This window comes from Oncorhynchus clarkii, chromosome 1 (genome assembly GCF_045791955.1).
Source record: "Oncorhynchus clarkii lewisi isolate Uvic-CL-2024 chromosome 1, UVic_Ocla_1.0, whole genome shotgun sequence".
Taxonomy (NCBI): domain Eukaryota; kingdom Metazoa; phylum Chordata; class Actinopteri; order Salmoniformes; family Salmonidae; genus Oncorhynchus; species Oncorhynchus clarkii.
The window spans coordinates 51,237,568-51,251,350 of record NC_092147.1 but is presented as its reverse complement, the minus strand read 5'-3'; positions in this window follow the sequence as shown (position 1 = coordinate 51,251,350).

Below are 13,783 nucleotides of genomic sequence, written 5' to 3'. Positions count from 1 at the left end.
TCCGAAATGACACCCTATTACTTATATAGTGCATTACTTTTGACAAGAGTAGTGCATTAAAAAAGTAGTGCACTAAAAAGGCAACAGGGTGTGATTTTGGACTCAACCATTGTGCATCTACATGTATATAGGAATGACATCCTATAGAAAACCTATAAGAACCTATGGAAATGTGACCAAGTGCATTGTATTTAGGGAAGCTGGCTTGCTTTGGAGCGAGCAGCTCAGCGGCACGAGGGACTGTTGACTCCTGGGGTCTGTTCAGGAGGGTGCAACGTTACAAGACATTCAGATAGAAATGTATTGTGCAGATGAGATATGACCATCTGTCATGTAGAACAGTGAGTCATGTCAGCTATACCCATTACATGTCTAACTGCAACATTCTCAATGTTTCACGTCGCTGAATAAACCCATGCTCTTTTTTTATTCTAAGTAGTCCATTTGCCGACTGAACATTGCAAATGTGTTCTTTTATGTTTGATCGTCGTTATTCATGTTTTGTTTTACGAGGATTATGCTACGATACGCTCAGTTTGTCAGACATCTGACAAAGGCATCGTCTGTGATCTATGCAAGGGTATTTCTTTTCTTACTTATGTCACACCTCATGATTTCATCGTACATCAAATACAATAAATTTTTAAGGATCTCATTGTGTATTTTCATTTGTTACTTGGTAAAAGGAGGTTTGGCTGTCTAGTCAAGTCTATAGGTGCTGACTGTGTACTTGTGAGCCATTAAGGGTTCAAGTATCCCATTCGGCTTCTATCCAAACCCCATTGGTGACCTTCCCAATGACACAGTCAGTGGACCAGTTTGCACCGGTACTCTCACATTACATTCAGGGGAGTCTTGATCAATTACAAACATCTTAGTACTTCAATATTGATAAACACCTGTATTAATGAATGTGGATTGAAAACTACCCACCCTGCATTCAGGCACTACCTCAAGTACCTGGCTACAGTCCATGTCACCTCTTGCCTACCTGTTGCTCACACTGTGGTTGTTATGAAGCATCAAGCACACGACATCTGAGAACAGCATTACTGTATGTGACATAGGAGAATGGAACTGTGAGTTCACAGGGCTGCAGGAATTGAGCCCTCTTACTCTATAGCTCAGCTATCTATGTAGCTACCATTGTGCTACACACTTCAAATCCATATGTTATTTTTTTCCCAATGGGAATGTTACAGAGAGGGGAGCCAATTTAAAGGTTTTCCTTTACACTAATCCCCATATTCAGGAGATGACCTCTCTCAATTTCATCATACTTCACATGTCATTACTCCATTCCGGGTTCTGAAGAGTGCAAATCTCACTTCTCCCACCACTGGGAAAACTGCCAATACAAAACCACTAGTAAATTACCACCCCAAAAAGCCCAACAGCCTTATTACAATCCAGACATAGCAATGACAAATAGCATTGCAAATAGTTGACAAGGAGTGTTGTGTTCTGTTCAAATCAAAGTAAACAACACTCATGGTGCATTTCTCAGCATATTTAATCATTCTAGAGTCCCAAAGCACCCAGCCTGTGTGAGAGTGAGATGCGTTGTGTCTGTGCGAATTTAGGGGAATCAAAATGATTCATCCCCACTCTGACTGTTCCCTGCTGCTGTGCCTGTGCTGCAGAGCTTTGTTACTGCTAGTAGGCTTGGTGCTGCAGAGTCATCATAGTAAATGCTACAGCTCTCTCTCTCTCTCTCTCTCTCTCTCTCTCTCTCTCTCTCTCTCTCTCTCTCTCTCTCTCTCTCTCTCTCTCTCTCTCTCTCTCTCTCTCTCTCTCTCCCCCTTCTCTCTCTCTCTCCCTCTCTCTCTCTCTCTCTCTCTCTCTCTCTCTCTCTCTCTCTGGTGTTTGGGATATTGCGACCCTGTGTAGTTCCCTTTCTCTTGTCCTCTGCATTGCCCTCAGGAAATGCAGCACTTCTCTCTCTCTCTGCCGGCAGCAGTATAGCAGCAGGGGTGGGGTAAGCTGGCTCCTGTCCCATTGCAAACGCTTTGACCGACACCAAAGCTCTGCTGTACTATAGTACAGAGCACAGTATACAGACAGCGGCTCTATGCTACAGCACCAGCCAGCAATGGTGGAAAAAGTACTTAATTGTCATACTTGAGTAAATGTAAAGAAACCTTAACATAAAATGACTCAAGTAAAAGTGAAAGCCACACAGTGAAATATTACTTGAGTAAAAGTCTAAACAGTATTTGGTTTGAAATATACTTAAGTATTAAAAGTAAATGAAATTGCTCAAATATACTTAAGTATCAAAAGTAAAAGCATAAATCATTTCAAAATTACTTATATCAAGCAAACCAGAAGGCACAATTCTTTATTTTTTTATTTATCGATAGCCAGGGGAACACTCAAACACTCAAGACATAATTTACAAACCAAGCATTTGTGTTTGGTGAATCTGCCAGGTCAGAGGCAGTAGGGATGACCATGGTTATTCTCTTCTTCTCTTGGCCATTTTCCTGTCCTGCTAAGCACTCAAAATGTAACGAGTACTTTTGGGTGCCAGGGAAAATGTATGGAGTAAAAAGTACGCTATTTTCTATCGGGATGTCGTGAAGTTAAAGTAGGCAAAAATATACAGTACCAGTCAAAAGTTTGGACACACCTTTTTCTTTATTTTGACAAGTTTCTACATTGTAGAATAATAGTGAAGACATCAAAACTATGAAATAACACATATGGAATCATGGCGTAACCAAAAAAGTGTTAAACAAATCCAAATATATTTCATATTTGTGATTCTTCAAAGTAGCCACCCTGTGGAAAAACCCTTGAATGAGTAGGTGTGTCCAAATTTTTGACTGGAACTGTAAACAGTCAAGTCAAGTCCAGATACCACAAAAAAGTACTACTGTACTTTTCACCACAGCCAGCCACACATACACACAAAACAACTGTCTCACACCATGTAGCTGTGTGAGAGAGGGCTGTGTCATCCCTGTGTTATGTTTGTGTGTGTGTGTGTTTTGTGTACAGTTTGTCCAAACCCGGAGGTTGTAAAGAGACACTAATTCCATGGAGATACTGTACCTGGTATTTGGGATCACTTATCCGCAGTATCCATGCGAGCCTGCGAGGGGAAATTTTAATTGAAACTGTGGTGGAAATCACTGTCTTGTCTCCCTCTCCGTCTGTCTGCTGCAGCAATTGAGGAACTATCGGTCAAGTCAGAGGTACAACAATCAAACCTCCCCCAGTGTCCATCTCATCCCTCCCTGATGTTAATTTATTTTAATGGTATGATATGAACAGTTGTCTGAAAACTGACTGTTGGTTATACACTAAATGGGAAATTAGTCCTGGCTTGCAGTCGGTGTTCCAATTCCTCCCAAAGGGGTAGATGGGGTTGAGGTCAGGGCTCTGTACAGGCCAGTCAAGTTCTTTCACACCGATCTCCACAAACCATTTCTGTATGGACCTCGCTTTGTGCACGGGGGCATTGTCTGCTGAAACAGGAAAGGGCCTTCCCCAAACTGTTGCCACAAACTGTTGCTGGCGGAAAAGAGGCACTCAGAGCTGACTTTTAGTCCGACTCAGGAGGCGCGCACACCACCCACCGCTTCAGAGTATATTACTCGCTAATGTACAGTTTCTGGACAATAAAGTTGACGAGTTCTGGGCAAGGATTTCCTTCCAGAGAGACACCAGCGATTGTAACATACTCTGTTTCACAGAAACATAGCTCTCTCGGGATATACTGTCTGAGTTCTTTCAGCCAGTTGGGTTCTCTGTTCATCGTGCAGACAGGAATAAATATCTCTCCGGGAAGAAGGCTGGGGATGTATGTTTCATGACTAACTACTCATGGTGTGATTGTGATAACATACAGTAACTCAAGTCCTTTTGTTCACCCGACCTAAAATACCTCACAATCAAATGCAGTCTGTATTACCTCCCTCTCTTCGGTTATAGTCACAGTCGTGTATACTCCCCCTCAAGCCGATTTTACAATGCCCCTCAAAGAACTTCACTGGACTTTATGCAAACAGGAAACTACCATATCCATATTTATTGTAGCTAGGCATTTTAACAAAGCAAATTTGAGGGAAACGTTAACAACTCCAACTCCAACTTCCGAGATGCCAACAAGGCCCTCCCCCGCCCTCCCTTCAGAAAATCTGATCACGACACGATTTTGCTCCTATAGTCAGAAACTCACAGAGGAAGTATCCGTGCTAAGGACTATTGAAGCTGGTCTGACCAATCGGAATCTGAGCTTCAAGATTGTTTTGATCACGCGGACAGGGATATGTTCCGGGTAGCCTCCGAGTTTATCAGGAAGTGTATAGGAGATGTTGTACCCACTGTGACTATTAAAACCTACCCTAACCAGAAACCGTCGATAGATGACAGCATTTGCGCAAAACTGAAAGTACGAACCATCGCATTTAACCATGGCAAGTGACTGGGAATATGACCAAATACAAATAGTGTAGTTATTCCCTCCATAAGGCAATCAAACAGGCAAAACATCAGTATAGAGACAAAGTGGAGTTGCAATTCAATGGCTCAGACAAGAGACAAGTATGTGGCAGGGTCTACAGACAATCAAGGACTACAAAGAGAAAACCAGCCACGTCGCGGACACCGATGGCTTGCTTCCGGACAAGCCGATGTGGCCTGCTACAAAGGACTGTGGGCTCTACTTCTCTGTGGCCAACGTGAGGAAGACATTTAAGCGTGTTAACCCTCGCAAGGCTGCCGGCCCAGACGGCATCCCTAGCTGAATCCTCAGAGCATGCACAGTCCAGGAGGCTGGAGTGTTTACGGACATATTCAATCTCTCCCTATCCCAGTCTGTTGTCCCCACATGCTTCAAGATGTCCACCATTGTTCCTGTACCTTCAGGAGGCTGAAGACATTTGGCTTGGCATGTAAAACCCTCACAGATGCACAATTGAGAGCATCCTGTCGGGCTGTATCACTGCCTGGTACGGCAAATGCACCACCCGGAACCGCAGCGCTCTCTAGAGGGTCTAGCCAACGCACAACCACTATCATCCAGAAGGCGAGGTCAGTACAGGTGCATAAAAACTGGGACCGAGAGACTGAAAAACAGATTCTTTCTCAAGGCCATCAGACTGTTAAAGAGGCATAACTAGCACATTAGAGGCTGCTGCCCTATACATAGACATTAATAACTGGAACACCAGTCAATTTAATAATGTTTACATATTTTGCATTACTCATCTCAAATGTTTATACTGTATTCAGTCCTATTCTACTGTATCTTAGTCTATGCTGCTCTGACATTGCTTGTCCAAATATTTATACATTTTTAATTCCATTCCTTTACTTTAGATTGTGTGTGTTGTTAGATATTACTTGTTAGATATTACTGCACTGTTGGAGCTAGAAACACAAGCATTTCGCTACACCTGCAATAACATCTGCTAAACACGTGTATGTGACAAATAACATTTGATTTGATTTGAAGTTGGAAGCACAGAATCATCTAGAATGTCATTGATGCTGAAGAGTTAATATTTCCCTTCACTGGAACTTTCCACTGCTCCAGAATCCAATGGCGGCGAGCTTTACACCATTCGACACTTGGCATTGCGCATGGTGATCTTAGGCTTGTGTGCGGCTGCTCGGCCATGGAAACCCATTTCCAGAAGCTCCCGACAAACAGTTCTTGTGCTGACGTTGCTTACAGAGTCAGTTTGGAACTCGGTAGTGAGTGTTGCAACTGAGGATAGACAATTTTACTCGATATGCTCTTCAGCAATCAGCAGTCCCGTTCTGTGAACTTGTGTGGTCTACCACTTTGTGGCTGAGCTGTTTTTGCTCCTCGATGTTTCCCCTTCACAATAACAGCACTTACAGTTGACTGGGGCAGCTCTAGCAGGGCACAAATTTGACAGACTGACTTGTTGGAAAGGTGGCATCACTGAGCTCTTCAGTACAGACCAGTCTACTGTCAATGTTTGTCTATGGAGATTGCATGGCTGTGAGCTTGATTTTATACACCTGTCAGCAACGGGTGTGGCTGAAATTGCCAAATCCACTAATTTGAAGGGGTGTCCACATACTTTTAGCCATGTACTAGTGTATCTGTTTTTAACAGACACATACACACGCAGACACACACACACACGCACACACAGGCCTGCTGTTTTTCCTGAGTCAGGCTTCTGGTTTACTTGCTATTCCAGATCAATTTCAGTAAAGACAGGCACTCACCCCATGTTATTTCCACATGTAATTTGTTTTCTGCATTCAAAAATGTTTATATTATATATAATTAGTGCACGTAACCCCTCTTGCATATCTCTAACAGTCCAATCAAGTGTTTACATGTACAAAATCTGCTTTGACAGCGATACTGTAGTACCTCCACTTCCTGTAGAATAGTGTATAGCCCTAATCCCACCCCGCTCACTCTTAGGCCTTTACCCCACCCAACACCGAAGGAAGGATGGAAGGAAGGGTGTGTGTGTCTGTGTGTGTGAGTGTTTTTGTGTGTATGTGTGTGTGTGTGTGTGTGTGTGTCTGTGTGTGTGTGTGTGTGTGTACATACCTTTGTGTATGTGTATGTAACACCCCCACCCCTCCCCACACATTCATTTCTACTGTGGCCCACTTCCTCGCTGCATTACCTCCATCAAAGAGAGAGGAGAGGCAGGCTGCAGCTGCTGTGCTGCTGCCACACTTGTTTAATTATTAAGGACATATTTCCCCTACTTTGTCCTTGTGGAAATCCACGGGCCTGTCCCAAATGGCACCCTATTCCCTATATAGTGCACCACTTTGTGGAGCTGTCAGGCTGGCACGTTTGGGCCAATGAACCGTGGTCAAAAGGAGTGCACTATATAATGAATAGGGTGGCATTTGAGACGCAGCAGTCCAAAATGTTTTTTTTTGTTGGAAGTCAGGCAGGGCGGTTAAATGTGCCTGCTCTTTACCTCACGCCACTGACAGCTCTACACCCCGGCAGTAATACAGCAAAGAAATAAATGAGAAATAGATGAGAGATTCAGGACAGACCAGGGAGAAAAGGAAAGCAAGATGAGGGATAGATTACTAGGCGTGGAGTGGCCTAGAACCACATCTTCATTGATTCATCCATTCATTCGTTCATCCATATGTGACGACCCACGTAAAAGGTAAAACGCTGCTAAAGTCAACAAACCCTCTGTAACAGCGGCCATCTACGATTCAGCACCACGAAAGCAGACGGTGACTGAATCATAATTCTAAGGTTCAGCACGACATGACAGTGGACAGCGGCCATCTAAGGTGTAAATCTTCCACTCACCTACAGCAAAAGTCCTTCCGTTCCTCTGCATTATCTTGCCGGTTCTTAAAGCTAGATCCAGTCCAGACTAGTCCAGTCTGTTCTTGTTTGGTTAGCAAACCAGTCTAGAATGTGTTCTTGTCGATACCAACCCAGGAAGAAGATCTCATCTTACAGTCCCTCTATACATCATGCAGTGTCAGCAGGCCAGTCTGGGGGAGAAAAGCTGAAAGTTAGCATCATCCAATCCAGGCATTAATATGAATTTACCGATTGGATTACAGCATCGCTGCACATAACACACTGCACCACAGCAGCACAGAAGGGGTTAGCCAATAGAAACCACAGAGGAAAAGACAGTTTGAGTGCACAAATGAATGCTGACGTAGGCTGTACAATGTGTGCAGCCATACCATAGATGTACAGTACAGTAGAAAGCTTTGCAAACCCATTACAATCCCTCTAATTGGTCAAGGCACATCTAGACAAGGCCCACAGTTCTTGACTCTATGGCTAAGTCTAGTGCTTTGGATAAATCACTGGAGAAAAGGCTCATTATCCACAAGACCTACTCACTCCCCTCCTTACCCCATCTCCATCTCCGCCCCTCCACCCTCTGCTCCTCCTCCCACCACTCATCCCCTCACCCTCCTCACCCATAGATCACATAGCAGGCAGTCCCATCAGCGCGGCTTGCTCTCTATCTGTCTGGACCACAGTGTGAAAGTCATTCATCTAAGGTCTCCTCTCCCTCTCTATTGATTTTGTATCGCTTCACATACTTCTGTGGAAAACCTCCTCATTGGGCGACTTTTTGCCATAGTACTTGACCTCTGAGAGGGATAGCCACAGAATGAAAAAGAACACATTCTCTTGTGTCTCTATGGGAGTATCTTTGTTGTTACACTACAACTCGGGTGTTATGGGAGATAAATAGGGATGAATATTAGTTGTAATCGGCCGAACGTGATGTGAGGGTCGGATATTGTGACGTCCAAGATTGGCAATGCAGTATGACTCACCTTACACAGGGAAACCCAGGAGAAAATAGCAAATTCAGGGAAACCAGATATGATTCCCTCTCTGTTACCAGGAACTGTAGGACAGGGCACTGAGTAAAATGCAGTTAAACATAAACAACTTCCCTTCGTGAGTCACGAACAGACCTATAGACTCATGGGGCTGTGGGCCAACGGGAGCTGCATGACTGCAACGCACATTTACAGTAAACCCCTTCCACAGGATTATGAGTTGTGAGTTTGCAGCAACAGAGGACTAATCTCTCTCTTTCTCTGCTTTAGAGAGCCTGGGCCTGGTCAAAAGTCATGCACTAAGTGAATAGGGTGCTATTTGGGATAGCTGAAAATTGGGAAGAGTGCTTTTTGCTGAGATGCTGAGAGAGAGAGAGCTGTCTGTCCCAACAGGTTTTACCACCTAGCACCCTGCACCAGGTAATTATAATCTGGCCGTCATCATATGATCCTGAGATGGATTGTGTGTTAGTGACGCCCGGGTCAGCTGTTTGTTCACCTGCACCAGCAATTTATAGCATTTTTTCCCCGGTCCCTAAACATATTTTCTGCACGAGAAAAACAGAGATGAAAGAGGAAAGAGAAAACAAACTTTACAGATGTTAACTAGATTGAACCATTCTATCAATTTATGCCATTATTCTGGTAAGCAATGATTTATTTAGTCTAACTATAGACAAGCTGACTAACAAATAGCATAACAAAATGTCATAAATTATAAGCAGAAACATAGGCCTTTGGGAAAAACAGTACAGCGCACATTCTATATTTGGTGCAGGCCTCAGATTTTCACTTTATCACATACAGTCAGGCGGTTGCAGATGGGTTATTTCAATTAACAAGTTCAAACAGGTGCCATTAATACAGGTAACGAGTGGAGGACAGAGGAGCCTCTTAAAGAAGAAGTTACAGGTCTGTGAGAGCCAGAAATCTTGCTTGTTTGTAGGTGATCAAATACTTATTTTCCACCATAATTTGCAAATAAATTCATAAAAAATCCTACAATGTGATTTTCTGATTTTTTTTTCTAATTTTGTCTGTCATAGTTGAAGTGTACCTGTGATGAAAATTACAGGCCTCTCTCATCTTTTTAAGTGGGAGAACTTGCACAATTGGTGGCAGACTAAATACTTTTTTGCCCCACTGTATGTATATAGAGTAACATATGGTAGTTTGTAGGCCAAAACATTCGAACGCTACAGATGATTTTGTGAGAAGACCGATTTTCGGAATGTCTCATGGTCTGACAAACACTGCTCTAGCTCTGTCACCTTTACCCGCAGATGCGGAAGTGTGACATCGGCGGATGCGGCGGATTGAGGCATCCATTGCAGATATCTCTAACTTAAATTGACAGATTTTTATGGGGATTTTTGTATTATGCTAATTAGATTTCCGCAAGGGGTGGACATCGACTCTAGGGGTTAACCTGTGTGTGTGGGATTCTGAGATGGATTGTGTATATGTACTGTATGCGTGTGCAACGTTCTTAGTGTGTGCTCCTGAGATGGATTATGGTACCCTCCCCCAGGTACAGAGGATCATTCAAGGACAGCACAGACAAGGCACAGCAGCTATAGAGAATACCCTACATTTTGCAGCAAGCAGTCCCTCTAGAAGGCAGGAAAACCTGGATGTCAGACCTTTAAGTGACTCTGTGTGTGTGTGTGTGTGTGTGTGTGTGTGTGTGTGTGTGTGTGTGTGTGTGTTACTCAATTCCCAGAGCAGAAGCTGCAGCAAAAACAGTAACAATGAGCGCATTATTACAGAGTATGATTCATCACCATGTCCATTACTGTCTCCCTGTTCTCACATAGCAAGAAGCACTACAGTAACTAGCATGAATACACCATTGCAGCAAAATAAGGCAATCAATCATTTTTTTATTTGTTTGAGATTTCTTTCCTGGCCCTGCCAAAGACAAAGCTAACCAGAGGAATCTGACTGGCCAACCCAGCCCGCTCACGCACACAAGCTATTAAAAAACAGTATTGGATTTCCTACAGTGACTTTCCCAGTCATGTAGCCCACAGACTATATGTTCTCTTTTCCATTACAGATTCCAACCTTCAGGTAATACTTGATTCTACAAAGAATTTCTTACAAACAATTATATATATAAAACGATTTATAATTCCAAAATACATATCAGGCCTCAATTGTGCAAAATCACTTCAGCTGTGAATGTGCGAGGTGCTTGTTGTGTGAAAGCACTCTGCTCTCCTGTGTGGGTGTGTGGTTGCCCGACCAGGAACACTGAGCAGAGAGAGAGAGAGAGAGAGCAGTGCCTCCCCCTCTACTGCCTCTGTGTTGCTGACTCATTGTCACTGCCCCAGAATCTGCTGGCTGTCTGCAATATTCACATCCTCTGTTAGCTGTTAGTGCCTCCTCAGCACCTGGACGGCCATGGGGCTGCTTGGCCGTGGGGGCTGTGCTGGCCCAGGGGGACTGGGGCCTAGGCTGAGATGAACTCAAAAGGCAATGCTGGGGCAACCAGACTCAGAGGGCTGGGTCAAGTCTCTGATAAAATGTCAGATTATGTTTAAATCATGGATTTACAATAAACATAACTTTTATAACGAAGAGTGTCCCGCCTCATCTTCTAATGCTGGGCCGGCTGTAGGGCAGTGGGGGGGGGGGCAAGTCTCAGAGGGCAGCTTCAGCCTCCAGTGTGCGTGCGTCTCACGCACGCACGCAGGGCAAATTCTACCTAAAAACCCTTTTCATCATCAGAAAGATTTTTGGAAGAAAGTGTTCTTTGATGCCTCTATGGAAGGCAAGAAGGATTCTTTGGAAGGCAAGGTAAAGACTAGCCTTCTTTGCTAGGTAAAGCTCCAACTTATCTCAGCTCACTGGTCACCATAGCACGCGCTCCAGCAGGTATATTTCACTGGTAACCCCCCAAAGCCTATTCCCACTTTGGACGCCTTTCCTTCCAGTTCTCTGATGCCAATGACTGGAACAAATTGCAAAAATCACTGAAGCTGGAGACTCATATCTCCCTCACTAACTTTAAACCTCAGCTGTCGGAGCAGCTCACAGATCATTGCACATGTACATAGCCCATCTGTAAATAGCCCATCAAACTCCCTCTTCCCCATATTATTTTTTTCTCCTTTGCACCCCAGTATCTCTACTTGCACATTCATCTTCTGCACATCTATCACTCCAGTGTTTAATTGCTAAATTGTAATTACTTCACCACTACGGCCTATTTATTGTCTTACCTCCCTCATCTTACCTCATTTGCACACACTGTATATAGATTTTTTCCTATTGTGTTGACTGTACGTTTGTTTATTCCATGTGTAACTCTATGTTGTTGTTTATGTTGCACTGCTTAGCTTTATCTTGGTCAGATCGCAGTTGTAAATGAGAACTTGTCCTCAACTGGACTACCTGGTTAAATAAAGGTGAAATAAAATGTAAAAGAAGAACGGTTCTATACAGAACCCTTCTAAATCTGAATAAACTTTACATTTTTCCCCTTTCCTTTAAATAGTGCTTTGAGCATGAGTGTTCACCTCAGTGTTTAAACTTGAACCCTCTAGAGTTTAAGAATGTTTTAAACTGTAGCCAATATGAGAATATGTCTGCCCAGCAAATTGGCTAGAGATACCAAGTGTTGGTTTTTCAGTGTAACAAATAGGTAAATTAACACTCAGTGGTGTAAAAAAAACGGTGTTGGTGAACTAGGGGTGACTGTGTCATTTTCACTCAAAACCACACACATTATCACATTTCCCAGCATGCTCTATAGCAGGTTGATTTTTTACAATTGTTTATAATACATTTCCCAAACAAATCTAATCTGTTCGTAGTTGGACTTATTGCACTCGTTACTGAGAGGGCTAATCCAGTTTACATGGTTATTTTATTTCACCTTTATTTAACCAGGTAGGCCAGTTGAGAACAAGTTCTCATTCACAATTGCGACCTGGCCAGGATAAAGCAAAGCAGTGGGACAAAAACAACAGAGTTACACAAACAAACGTACAGCCAATAACACGATAGAAAGATCTAGTCATCTCGATTATAAATCTTTCCTACCATGGCAGTCATTTTGAATGCAGGTTGTAGGTGAGTAAAAGTTCAAATTGTTCATCTTCTGTCTGGATTTGCAATAGGAATTAAGCATCACTTTGCACACCAGTCTAATGTGGCATGTAAGCCAGGTGTTTCTTAGGGTATGACTATGCCCTCAAAAAGGCCTTAGGATATACACTGAGTCTACAAAACATGTTTTTTCAATGACATATACTATGAAATCAAACTTTATTTGTCACGTGAAGAATACAACAAGTGTAGACTTTACTGTGAAATGCTTACTTACAAGCCCTTAACTAACAGAGCACTTCAAGAAGAGTTAGCAAGTCCAGTTGATAACTATGATCCTTATTGATGTCACATGTTAAATCCACTTCACATACACAATTCAGTGTAAATCAAGGGGACGAGACAGACATGGATTGTGTATGTGTGCCATTGAGGATGAACGGGCAAGACAAAATATTTAAGTCCCTTTCGAACGGGGTATGGAGGCAGGTACCAGGCGCACCGGTTTGAGTGTGTCAAGAACCGCAACACTGCTGGGTTTTTCACGCTCAACAATTTCCCATGTATCAAGAATAATCCACCACCCAAAGGACATCCAGCCAATTTGACACAACTTTGGGAAGTATTGGAGTCAACACAGGCCAGCATCCCTGTGGAACGCCTTTGACGCCTTGTACTCCATGCCCCAACGAATTGAGGCTGTTCTGAGGGCAAAAGGCGGTGCGACTCAATATTAGGAAGGTATTCCTTATGTTTTGTACACTCAGTATACGTAATGTATTGTCATAAAGAGTTGAATTTGAATAACTAATTAAAGGCTGGTGGAACCGCTCAGAGGATTCTAGGAAGAACCTTTAGATGATAAAAGGGTCCTTTGTAGGACCCATTTATAGAGGGTTCTAGATAGAACCCTCTAGTCTAAATGGTTCTATGACAAACCCTAATTAGAAGGTTCTAGGTAGAACCCTCAGAAAAGTGTTCTACCTAGCAACCAAAAAGCATTCCCCTATGGGGACAAACCAAATAACTCTACATGGATCTACTTAGCACATTTATTTCTAAGAGTGTAACAGTCACACTGACCAGGCAGACCAGAGGTAAACAGAAGAGAACGATGAGCACTTGGGCTCAGTGAAAATGATAAACATTAGGTAACAGCTCAACTCTGGCAGGTGGGGTGTCGAAGTCCCAGTGGGAAGACCAGAGGTAACATTATGGACGACGTTGGATTCATAGCATAACCTTGTCTCAGGATGAAACCTCGTATTTAAATAGGACATTCATTTACCGCTCTAGGGAAGAGGGTAAACATTCAGACAACATGGTGTGAGGCAAGTAAGTCACAGACTGGGAAGAACAAAGGTAACATATGAACATGGTTGAGTTCTCATACGGTCATGATGCAATATAATGACCTTGCTTTAGATTG